The sequence below is a fragment of the Centruroides sculpturatus genome, unplaced genomic scaffold (assembly GCF_000671375.1).
Source record: "Centruroides sculpturatus isolate CEXI.00-Female unplaced genomic scaffold, Cexi_2.0 scaffold1344, whole genome shotgun sequence".
NCBI lineage: Eukaryota > Metazoa > Arthropoda > Arachnida > Scorpiones > Buthidae > Centruroides > Centruroides sculpturatus.
This window is the reverse complement of record NW_019385699.1, coordinates 78485-90808: the sequence shown is the minus strand read 5'-3', so window position 1 is coordinate 90808 and position 12324 is coordinate 78485. Positions and strand designations below refer to the sequence as shown.

Sequence of the window (12324 nt, the reverse complement as noted above, 5' to 3'; positions counted from 1 at the left end):
TGACATAGATGAATTAGCTTCCTGATTTAACATTCAGGTGTTAACGTCACAATTTAAGGAAACAAAAGTATTTATTATATTGTCGAGATTTCATTAACGTTGTGTAAACAAAAACTCTGCACAAAAATCAACTTCTGTATTCTTACAATAAATTGGAACACATAACATATACAGGAACACATAATTCACAAAATTGATTTCTTCAATTATGGAATCTTCCTTAAGTGGCCGGTTTGTGTGGTCTTAGTGTTGACGCCGACAGGGTTCGAAACTGCCGTACGTTAAATTGACAGAGTTTGGGCTTGATGAGCTGTTTCAGTTCCGCTTCATTTTCGGGAGACTACCTATTTTCGTAAATGGGTCTACTGACGTAACATATTCCGAATTTCTTTATAACAGATACTGTATTTGTTGCTTAGTGAGCAGTTGAGAGAAGATATGCATGCCATCTGAGTCGCATTTCTTCCAGAATACGATCAACAACTTGTTAATATACTGTAATTTTTTATGTATATCGTCATCTACTGATGGCGCTAAACTGAACGACAATGTAGATTGTCCCTTTGTTGTCTACCAGGATAACACTGAATCATTCCATAGGCAGTTCCATTTGGGGAACACTGATTCGTCTTTCAGATAGAGTTATTCGCAATAAAATCTGCTATTCAATGTTATGTTGAGAATTGCCATTTAGCACTCAGATCAGAATCATCACTGACCTATCTCATTGTTAAAAAAAACGCTAAACCCTCTTGCTTCTGAGATTTACAATCTTGTTTGTAATCCGGACAATACATTTTACATCATCTGGACTCGTGCCCCTCAAGGGATGATTGGCAACGGACGTGCAGATGCACTGGCAAAGGCTACTGCCTCTGACAGCATTCTTCCTAGTGCTTATAGTAACGTGAGTAACAATGTACTGAAAATACTTTTATGGGAGGATCTCATACAACAATGACAGCGAGATTGGACCCACTGCATGCTTAGTATCACTTGTCAGTTCCTGCCTAATGTCCGCGAAGCCATTACCTATAAATAGTTCTCCCCAAATCGCAATATCACCTAATTCCTGACCAACCGAGGACAATTTGTTAACTATTTGTTTAGTTTACATCCAGCACCAATAACCGGTGCACTACGTTTGAGTTGAAGACGAAACTATCCATTTCTTGATTCATTGTCCAATATCGAAATACGAACGACTGGAATTAAAGTAAATTGTACAAAGCAAAGCAGACAGTGGACTTGCAGATGCAAGGACTTCATAAGTGACAAAGAGACTTACTTTTACCCCCAGAATTTAGTTGCTAGGTTCCTACAACTGAAAAGAATTTTCCTTCACTTGATCCAATAAGGATTAGTTTACTATATGGAATAATAACCACTCTATACATTGTAGTTTCAAATCTTTGTATACACGTTTTTCATTGTAAATATTATATCATAACTGTTTCATAGTTTCACTTGTTTTATATCGCGGCTCTAATATACTAGGAATGTATATTAGAGAATATACTAGGAATGTATGTTTCGTAATCATATAAAGAATGAATATACTTTATGCAGAGTTTAACGTAGAAATGGATGTATACGTATTACAAAAACACTTTGCAACTATTGCGGGTTAATTTTACACAAGTATTCGACGTAGAAAAAAACCAATAGACAAATTGCACGAACGGGAAGATTCGTCGCGGAAATATTCAACAGATTACACAAATGATCGGAAGCATTCCATGTGCGCGCGGCGTGGCAGGAAATATTTCTCAATATGCAGAATGTACTGTACTGTACAGGAAGAATTCCACAATTTAACGGAACGAGTTTGAGTAACTGCGGACAGCTTAGAGTTTATAGATTAGATTGTTGCTCTTGCAAAAATTTCTCAATTTTTACTTTCCCCACTCTGTTATATCTGTATATAGAAAAGGGGAAGTATGGTGTAATATGTAAAAGTCAAAAATATGTAAAAGTCTCGGGGGTCATTTTTTGACCCCCGAGACTTTTACATATTTTTGGACTCATGGAACCTCGAAACGTTGAGTAATGCAAAAAAAATCGTAGGGTTTTCTGTGTGTATGGAATATTAGTTGTGTGTGTTGATGTCTATTTCGTTTAATATCTCGGAATGAGGTAATTATTATAAACGAAATTTGGCATGGTAACTTGCGTAAGAAACATTGATGTTATTAAATTTTGGTAGTTAAAGGTCTAGAGCAGAGTTGTCCATCCTTGTTTACTAATAGTACAAATTAGAAATTTAAATATATTCAGCGGGCCACAAAGTTACTTTATATAAATGTGAGATCCGACCTCAGAGTAAGCCCAAAATTGTTCATTTTCTCCCCTAAATTTTCGACGTATTTGAAATTAATTTGTCGCCTCCTCGTTAAAATAACATTGTCGGAAAAAAGAATCAAATATCGATAGAAACTTATAACTTTCCTCTTTAATATAAACATTCAACCCTCGAACAATGACATTCCTCTGCTGCAAGACAAAAAGTTTATAGTTAAAGTCTGAATTCGTCATTTTGTATTGGTCCCGGGAACAACTTTAACCCCCACACCTACAGGACCAACTCTACCTCTCACAATAGGGGATCACATGACTAATTTCCCCAGCCCGAAGCTATAAAAGCAACTTCTTTCCTCGTAGGAGGAGGAATCTCTCATCTACGGCTGGTCAGAAATGATTAAGTCTCGGAGGATTTTAACTTTGTGCGTCGATCGGAAGAATAAGGGCATAAACCTAACGTCTACGTTGAAATATACTACAGGTATGGAGCATTAAATGTAAACTCTCTCTCCGCGAGTTAGGAGCTAGCGAACCAAATTCATTTCTCCAGATGTTAGATTTTGTAATCGTTATTTTTTCGTTAATCTAATAAATCGTTGTTTCCATTGTTAAATGGTGTCATTTACTCGCATATCGCCTACGCCTCGTCGACGACCCCTCTCACCTCCTCCACTCGACCTNAAAAACAAAAAAAATTATACTTTAGAAGTTTATCTAGTATCAAAAATGTTTGATTCAGCACGACACAGTCCTCAGAAAAACACCACACAAAAGTGCCAGTGCTGCCAGCTAGAACACACACATAAACAAAAAATTATTGGAGTAGCCCAAGATATAGCCAAAGATTGCAGCGAAAATTTAAATTTGCCGACTAATTCTTTCGGATAAACGACGCTCTACTGTACTATAAAATGGCAAAAAGATTAATTTTAAGGGTGGGGATGAGTTTTATGAGAAACTGTAAATGTAATAATAACGAATAAAATCTTCATTAACTCTTTAACTTCTTTCGGGATACATGACCGTCACTATCTGCCTACCCTCTCGATCTTCTACCACCAAAATTTTATAGCATCAATGCCCTTGATGCTGATATACAGGCACTATGCCCAATTTCTTTTCTTAATCTTTGCCCCATTCTGAGATATTGAGCGAAATAGGTGCCAACACACACATCAGCGGAATTTTTTGATTACAGCATTTGGGTTCAGGGAATCTCAAAAAATTTGGTGTGTGTTGGTGTCTAGCTTGCTCAATATCTCAGAATGGGGTGAAGATTAAGAAACGAAATTGATCATGGTACCTTGTATACGAGGGGCATTGATTCTATTAAATTTTAGTCGTAAAAGATCGAGAGGGTGGGGAGATAGTAGGTGCATGTATGAGTGAAAAGCAGACTACAAAGAGTACCAGTTGGTTTTCAAGAGACTGTCCAACATTTATAGCTTTTTAAGGAATGATAATGATAGATACAAAAGGAGAGCAGGCTGGAGTATACAAAATCCCGTATAAAAATGAACATTTCGAATTGGAGAAAGAATACGTAGTGTTACAAACAGAAACCTTAATAAACGTCTTAAAGAACACGTGAGAGCCCATGCTAATGCAAATTATTTAGTTGGTAAAACCTCATTTAATTTCATAATTTTTGTTTTGTCAAAACAAAAATCCGTAAAAAAGAAAAGTTCAAAGTTCCATAGAGTTGAGGAACTTTATAAACTTCCCCCACAGATAGCACTTCCTCTGTGAGTGACACAGCTTCCGAATAACTATTCATCCAGTCGCGGATTGGAGCAACCGACAACTTCATCATAAATGGGCATTAGAATGGTCTGGAGATGACCCCAAATAAATGGAAAAAGGACAAATGACGACAGATTTTGCCTGTCAGAATTTGTGCACACTTATCCCCACCGTGCTCCATCCCCGATCTTCTCGACTTCCCACATTTTCATCGAATCTTAGCCGCCCCAAACAAACGAATAATCAATTGAAATCCACTGTGAGTATTGCTATTACAGTCTGTTAGATTTAAGACCCACCATAACTAGCGGGAGACTCTCCTTCCTTTCTTCAGGACGTGCAAAATTGATCCTGACTGATTCAGGTATTTACTAACACGCGTCCGAATATGTAAACGCGTTCTCTGTTCGACGCGGTTGTAGAAAAGACTCTTCCATTGATGTTACGTTTTTATAAATTAGATATAACCTTAACAAATAAATTGTTATTATTTACTGTTTAATTAAATGCTTAGAGGAGTGCTTTATTTCCGGCGCGCTGTCTCTTGCGCCAAAAATATTTCCGATAAATGCTGACTTGGCGATGCCGACTGAGAGGTCACAAACACACGTATAGCATTGAGAAAGGACAATATTGTACGGCTTTGTCTACAATGGAGCAAAGCCAAGGATCAGAGAAAGAATAGGAGGAAGCTAGCATTATAAAACTGGTACACTCACTAACATTAGAGATGAATTTTGAAAAGATTAACANTTAAATGGTGTCATTTACTCGCATATCGCCTACGCCTCGTCGACGACCCCTCTCACCTCCTCCACTCGACCAAACAAAAAGAATTCCGACCCTTCGGGACCGCATTCGAAATTTAGCCATCTTGACAAGTGAGCAGGTTTAACGTCCTGTAGCCGAAAAGGGAGAGTCGACGGTTCCCGACCTCCCCGGCGGTTCACATAAATATTCAACTTTTCAATCTTTTAAAAGCATATATTAAATTTTAATATCAAATATACATAATTTCAAAAAATATTGTATTATTGACAGTAAAAAAGAAATTGTACTGACACAAAATAAAAATAAATTCAATGCGATTTTTGACATTGCCTTCCTTTTTAAATATTTTCAATATTTGCTTTTATGGTACTAGTCTTAATTTTAAGAATGTTAGTTAAATGAGAATCACTCAACATATTTCTTTCAGCAGTTTTGATGTTTTTCACGCACGAAAAGAATTGTTCACAAATGTATGTACTACTCCACATGCATAACAGTTTTCTAGATAATTGACAATTTCATCAAATTCACTGACAGAATGAACTTCTTTATAAAATTCAAAAGAAGGAAATGTTTTCTATGACAAGTTTTTAAAGATTTCCTGTTTTGAAGTTCAATGAGTTGTAGCTGGCACTAAACAATTTTAATTCAATTTTTATTTTTCTGAAGTCAGAAAATCTGGTTGTTAAATTTTAAGAAAACTTTACATAATTTACTATATTTTTCAATGTTCACAGGAAATTCTCTTTTTCTTTTTAATAAACTCTGAAAATGCACAATTTCACCAGCTTTCAACCGTTTTCAAAAGTTGCAGCTTCTTAGTAAAACCTATTATTCGTTCAAACATTGTGCAACTTAATTTGCCTTTACAAAGAAATGATCAGTTAAGTTTAGAAAACGTTTCAGTGATATGTACTAAGAAGGCAAGATCATTCGATCATTCTTCGTTTTCTAAAAAGTCTGCATTTTGCTTTTTGCTTTGCATGAACAATTTATTATTCCAGGTAACAATACTTAGACTATTCATCAGCTAATATTGGGCCTATAGATAAGGTATGTTGGTATTGCAGAGCTCCGAAGTGGAAGAATAAATCACGGGATTTGCTGCTCTTCTGTCAAAGTTAAACTGGATGTTGTACTTGCCCCGAACTTTTTCTATCACTATTAAATGGGACTCATCTTGACACTAAACATTTTTTAAAGCACAATAGGGCCTTTCAAATGACAAGTTTTAGTGCCACTGAAATAATTGATAGAAATTTCATGCCAACATTCAAAATTGAAGAACATATATCATTTAATAGCATACCATTAATCCCGACAAACTACCCATTCGAATGTAAACGCCTTCAATTTCCAGTCGGTCTATGCTTTGCAATGACCATTAACAAATCTCAAGACCAAAGCCCGAGAGTTGTGAGACTTGACCTGGGATGCAGTTGCTTTTCACACGGCCAACTCTATGTTGAGTGCTCACGTGTTAGTAGCTACAAATCTGTTCATCTGTGCTCCTGATGATAAAACACGAAATGTTGTATATCGGGAGGTTATTGAATAAATTTATCTAGAAAATATTCCACGCCTTTAATAGGAATATAATAAATCAGTAACACAATTCTGTGCAGATATACTCTTCAGGTAAGTAAATATAATTTCATCAAATAAACATCTCCCGTCAACGACGAGTAACACAGCTAGTAATTAATAATGTGTAAGTTATTTTTTAAAATAAAATCTAACGGCCGGAAAAGTTATTTGTAATGTGTTGTTAAATTTTTCGCTTCTGGAAATTTCGCTTTCATTCGAGTTTATGCTTTCGTGACAAGAAGGAGTCGTCTTTTCATCAAGAAAAATGAAAGACTCAATGTTTGAATTTCGCTTTTGGGATGTTAGTCATCTAGGTGCTTACGAAAGGGTTGATGTTCGAATATACAATAATAGCAAAAACGACAACTTGTAAATAATTTAATTATTAAGTAATTGATTAATGGGAGCATTAGCTTATTGCGAAACCTGTAAAGTCTATTTATTTTTTTCATTCGGAAAAACGTCGCTAACCCGAAAATACTCAGCATTTCACGTAACGACGCCAATCGAAAATGAATAAACTTTAATTTTTAAAATAAGACGCGAAATCAGTAACTTATGAACTATGTAATGCAATGGTGCACAAACTTCTCGATTAGTAGGCCAAATTGAGCACAAATCTTTTGAGGAGGGCAGCAAATATTTCCTATATTCCACATGTAGTATGATTTTCTAGCTTCTATCAGTTATACGTGTTGTGTCACATACTTTTTCTCCGCGGTCGTATTTCGGCACCACTGACTTACTTATCCCCGTATTCACCAACACGAGTTAGAGTTAGAGTTAGGGTTAACTCTCGAGTTACTGGTAAATTGGTATTCACCAACTCCGAATCTCGAGTCAAACACAATAACCCTAACTCTAACTCTAACTTTAGAAAATCGGCGAGTAGACGATAACTCTAGGTTTGACGCCTGCGCAAAGCGGTCTATNGATAAATATCTTCATTAAAATTTTTTTAAGTGATACATATTAATATAAATTAAACAATGTTTTCTTCGTCATCACTAAAAACACTATTAATTAACCGAGAGCGTTTTCTTTTTGGCAAGTTATCCTTATTGTGAGATAGCCGGGGGTACAACTCCGTTTAGGGATTGTTCGTACCACTTAATCGGCATAGATTATCCGAAATCTGTCTCCAAAGTTTCAGATCACTAGATCCGATCCTATGTCAAGATTTGTTTGACCGGGAGGGCTGTAATATTTAGGCTTAAGGAGGATTAAAGACTGTGTAGTCTCTATCCAAATTGTCAGGATTCCTAGACACCAGTTAATCGATTATTTTACACGCGGATTAACACGCGTTATCCCTAATCTCGGAGATCGAAGAAACATGGGAACTTAAATATAAATGAATGTTCAACAGAAACCAAGACATTATATAAACAAGTAAATATTTAATAAATCGAATAATAAAGAATATACAATGATGAATCTAACCTAAATCTAACTTAAACTATCTTATTTCTAACCTAACGCGTGAGAGAGTTTACATCGATCTATTCAGAGCTTGTATTACCTTCTGTATTCATACGAAGATCTACTTCCTTCCTTAAATATTCCTCTTCTTATATTCTCTAGAGGAGGTTATTCGTTTATCTTTCCTTTCGGTCATCTTCTCGTATGTTATACTTCAGTATATCCATGTCGTATGTCATACGTTGGATTCGTCTGTATGACTTCTTAAGTATTCTTCCCTGGTATAGCAGTTTCCTACTTTATGGACTGCTTCGGAAGTTTCGTATGGAACATATGGCAGGACACTTCTCAATCCGTCTACTGCTAGAATTGGACTGCTGCCCCGAATGGCGCGAAAACGGCCCTTTTTATTTTCTCTTACATCCTGTGTGCAACCTTATCAGCTCATCACCAGTTCGCCTGGGAAAGGAAATCAACTTCCTTTCAAAATTCTGCTGTTTCATCCGTTTTTGTAGATAAAATCTTGGTGAAGTTCGAAATATTATTTTATCTAAAGTTTTTAGTTTCTTCTTTAATTGATTATTTTATTCATAAAATTCTTCACCCCTTTTGACCCTCACATTATCCTCTGAGCATTTTTCTGCATTATCTTCAGATCCATGCTATACCTTTTGCAAAATGTATGTAATTTTAGATTGCTTGCTTCTAGTTAAAAGGTCTTTATAAATTTCCTTATATGGTGCTAAGCACTTATGAAGAATAAAGCAAGTATGGAATAAGGGAAAAACATTCGGCAACATCAGAAGCAGAAGCGTCGCGATCTGGCAACATTGAAACAAGTTTCGAGAAGGACCACGTGTATCGACAGAAGGCGAGAAGAGAAAATTTACATACTTAAGTACTAATAGTTCAAGAAAATAATAATTTTCGTGAACTATTATTACTTAAGTATGTAAAAATTTATTACATTTCATTTTGTACGAGGGTTTTACCCAATTCTCGAACCGTGTCAGAGTAAATCCGTGCTAAAAAAGTACCGTGTTATACGGGGGATGGTACCAATTCTCGAACCGTGTTAGAGTGAATCCGTGCTATAGAAGTGCCGTGTTATACGGGGGTTACCTGTAGTTCAATATTTCAAATAATTTTGTACTTTAAATGTGTTCTTGACTGTTCTATACAAAAAGAACAGTTACCAATGTTCCATGATTTTTTAAAATCTGAAGATGGTCTGAAGAACACGTTGAAAACGTTTGTTAAAGTTAATAAATAATTCTCAGTGAGATAAGGTCTGATGTGGAAGTTACGAAAAATATATTCATATAAAGTTTCCGTTTAGTGTCTAATTGTCTAATTTTTGTAAAATATAAAAGATATAATTGAAATGATATTCTTTCAGAAACACTTGCGGCATTTTCTGAAGGATTCGAATTTAATTTCGAGTCAACTTCTTAGAAAGTTTCATAGGCATATATCAAAAGTTATACGTGTTGTGTCACATACTTTTTCTCCGCGGTCGTATTTCGGCACCACTGACTTACTTAATATGTAAAAATTAAAAAGTACAAAATTTAAAAATTAACCTTTATAGTTTCTTTTATTATTTATTAACAATAATATTATTATTGTGATTTGCTACATTCGATATTAACAACATTAAAAAATGTAAAGAAAGAGAGACTACATCGAACAAAACAACATTATTTTTAACGATTAATTGACGAATTAATCGCAGCTCTAAAATAAGCCAAATGCAGATTTTCTTAAAAGAGAAATTATTTTTAATAGGTTATTACGCAAATAATTGATTTCAGTTTTGTATTGCAATTACGTGACGGTAACTGCAACGGTAGCCTTCAATAGTAAAATAGTGAATCTATAATATCAACATCTTAAAAGCATCTGACCTCATTTTTATATTTGAATAGTTCGACGTATATTTTCTGATTATTCCTTATATAATTTTCCCCTTTAGAAAACAAGCCATTCAACTGAAAATTCGTAGAACAGTTTGATAAAATATAGAAAATATATGCTATCTGGATAGACCTAGTTTTCAGTCATGCATGACAGAAAACTAAACTCATCTAGTTAATAGTCTGGTGTTTTGTCTCAGTCAAATCGGTCAAAGCAATTTGTTAAGAATGCTTACCAAAGAAGAGATTAAGCACATTACAACAGATATTTTCATGATTCGCATAACTTTTCCGAGTTTACTATTAAATATTTCAATGTTTAAAATTCTATGCTGTATATTAATGTACTAAAAACGTTAGAGACTCAGTTTAATTTTACAGTAATATGTTGCAATGAGCTATATTTCTATCGATCTACAACATACACACACAAATATATACTGGAATTAAATTAAATAGACCGTAAGACTAATATAAAAACTCAAACAAATTTTCTTATAATAAGCATACGAAACCTGCCTATTTAGTTATAAATAAAAACAAACAAATATAGTCAATTTTACTTTTCTCTATTTATCTGCGGTTTTAGAAGATCGATGCCATCGGCGTTCAGTAAAACATCGATGTCATCACAAAATTACACCTTAAATGAAATACGAAATTTTCGAGATACCGTATTTTTACGTTCATTTAAAAAATTAATTGTTAGTTGGAGCTGCTTCGCCGTTACTAACTTCTCTGCCATATTACTAAAGAACTGCACTTGAAACTCCTTCAGTTGTATCGTGCTTAAATAAATGCACAAGTCGTTTAGCCTGGAATCAACTTTATACACTAGTAACTATCCTGCCACCAACGGATTTGCAAACTAATTAATGTTCGCCTTCAATTTACGATAGTGAGTCGAGTCATTTCATTTCATGGACGATAGAGGAGTGCTATTGCTTTTCGCTTCGGAAGAAACAGTGAGGAAGAGGCAGTCTTATAGAAAACGACCAATCCGAGGAAGACAGGAGAGAGGTCACTAAGCAACCAAAGCCGGCCTTATAAGAGACGACCCCGCGAGAAAGGGAGACAAAATGCCTTCCGGGAGGACTTGGAGGGAAAGCTGGCCCCTATTCAGGCGTCATTGGCAAGGAGGAAAACCCGGAAAAACTCCAGCTGCCAGCTCGTCCGAGTGAGGCGCGAACCCCCGATCGAACTCCGGTGTTTAGGATCTGGTCACCACCATGAAGCGGAGACGGAGTCCACTCGGCCACCGGTAGGCCCAGTGAGTCGAGTCGACAGTGATGTCACCAGATACCGTTGGACAACTCACACATCGGACTAGAGCAACGCCACCTAGGAATAAAGCCTCCAAACGACACTGATGACGTAGCAGCATGCGGCCGATGCTGTTATGGATACTGATATGTATGTAAATGATATCGTTCCTTCGTTCGTTTTTAAAACAATTTTCAGAAAATAAAAATGCAGTTGGCATAGTTGCACTAAACATAGATATATAAAAGTGAAATAAAATTAAAGATGACACAGATAAATATTTCAATATTTTATTAACGGAAGAGTACACTAAATTCAATTGGTTTATATATAAGTAATCAAATAATTTCTAGGAAATTCTAAGTAAAAAAAAATTTAAAATAAATGTATAATATTGAATTTAAAAAGTGTATAAAGCAGTATACAGTAAATACTTTCAGAATATTCAGAACATAAAATTAGTTAAACAATAATCGAAAACAAGTTTTAAAAAAATTGAGATTTTATTTTTAATAGTAGTTTTTATTCGCCATTACATAAGAAGAATACACACACATTTATTTATACATACATAGGTACTGTACATAAACACAAACAAAAAGAATGAGACTGCTATTAAAATAAACATAACAGATCTAAAATAACAATATCTTTAAAACTCATTATACAGAATCACTTTGCTTGTAAATAAAATACCTCAGTTTTGTTTATGACGCTTGTAGGTGGTAACATCCTTTTGCTTCAAAATATCATTGATCTTTTTTGCATAATTTTTTAGCAAAATATTTGAAGAACAGTAAAATTTTTTAATTTTCAAGCCTGTACTATGTCCATTTACACATCTATGGCCGGCAAATAAATCAGATGACAGATTATTTAAAGCTACTTTCATTAGTATGCCTCTTTGATTGTCCTGCTCTAGAAATAACCGTTCCTTCTCTGATATCATTTTCTGGGTTGTAATATAAACATAAGTAGTACACAAAACAACATTTTCACTTGGATATGTTAAACCTCCTCTATCCATAGAAAGTATTAAGGTAATGTCTTCCGTGCTACTATCATCAGAGGTTAAAAGGACTTTACAATACTCACAGTTTACAGATTTAATGACCTGAGTGAGCAGTAGCCAACAATATAATGAAGAACAGGCCATGTACATAGGGAATTCGATCCCGGTCCTTATTTCTAATCCCGGGATTTCGGGATTATACTTAGTCAATCCCGGGATCCCGGGATTATTTCGGTATTGAGGGTTAATAAAAAATAAGAAAATCTTACAGAAATCAACAAATCAAAATTTAGACAAAAATCAACATAT

The 12324-nt window shown here is 35.0% G+C and overlaps 1 pseudogene; it reads right to left on the bottom strand.

The window, feature by feature from the left end:
* Positions 1–11875: 11875 nt before the first annotated feature.
* LOC111641310 overlaps positions 11876–12324 on the bottom strand; it is a 4041-nt pseudogene continuing 3592 nt past the window's right edge.